General features: G+C 36.2%; 1 protein-coding gene across 12 annotated transcripts in view; it reads right to left on the reverse strand.

The window, feature by feature from the left end:
- Nucleotides 1–949, reverse strand: part of snap91a (synaptosome associated protein 91a) — a 71,108-nt gene that overhangs the window by 19,831 nt on the left and 50,328 nt on the right. The gene's annotated exons all lie outside the window — the stretch shown is intronic.

A 949-nucleotide genomic window follows, 5' to 3' on the forward strand; every position in this document is an offset into this window, starting at 1 on the left:
CCATCAACTTACTTTCCTTTAATTTAAGTTGAAATAATTTCTAATTTCTGCTTTTCTAACTCAAATATTAGGTATAATTTAATAATGAATAACTGTAAAACAAAAGTTAATAAGTAAGTGTTACGTAGTGTTGAAACGTCAAAAAAGAAAAAGTGAAAAACATTGATAAAAAGCGTCAGCAAAAGTGTTGATTTGCATCCACAAGCTACAACACATCATCATCATGGATCAACATGGAGAACTGACTACAGCTGGAAAACTTTTGGTTGACTGGCCCATTGGCCAATTTTTTTCTTTTTTTCCTAATTATGATACCCATATCATCTAAACCTCCCTAATACTGTACATTGCTGGCTATGTGGCAACATGTTGGCACAAGAGGTTTAGCGATATTGGGCCACAAACACTGTAAAATGATGTCAACTTGGAGACCTGTTTTAGCCAGATCCTCGCCCAGGCAGAAATTGAATCATGTTGACTAAAAAAATCAAATCAAAACCAAAATATTTGACTGTGTATTAAATCTCTATCTCTTATTCCGTCCACTGAAATGAAAAAGTTCACTTGCATAATTCTTTAGTGAACAATAGAAAATGACTGTACAGTGGTGCTTTGAGCTAAATGCTAAAGCCAGCAGACTATCATGATCAACTATTACTATGCTAGCCTTCTGATGTTCACCATATTAGTTTGGCCTGTTAGCATGCTAACATTAGCGATCGCAAGACATAAGGTACAGCTGAGGCTGATGGGAATGTCATTAGTTTTGCAGGTATTTGGTCACAAAACAGTATCATAGTATTAAACGGCATAACGTATTATTTCTGGTATTTTGACCTAATGACAGAGCTACAAAGTCTGGGACTCACAATAGTCATTCATCCTCTGGTAACTGGGGTTTTCTGTGTCAATGGGTTTACCAGACAAAAACATTGGAGATGGGGGGGGG

This window comes from Etheostoma spectabile, chromosome 6 (genome assembly GCF_008692095.1).
Source record: "Etheostoma spectabile isolate EspeVRDwgs_2016 chromosome 6, UIUC_Espe_1.0, whole genome shotgun sequence".
NCBI classification, from domain to species: domain Eukaryota; kingdom Metazoa; phylum Chordata; class Actinopteri; order Perciformes; family Percidae; genus Etheostoma; species Etheostoma spectabile.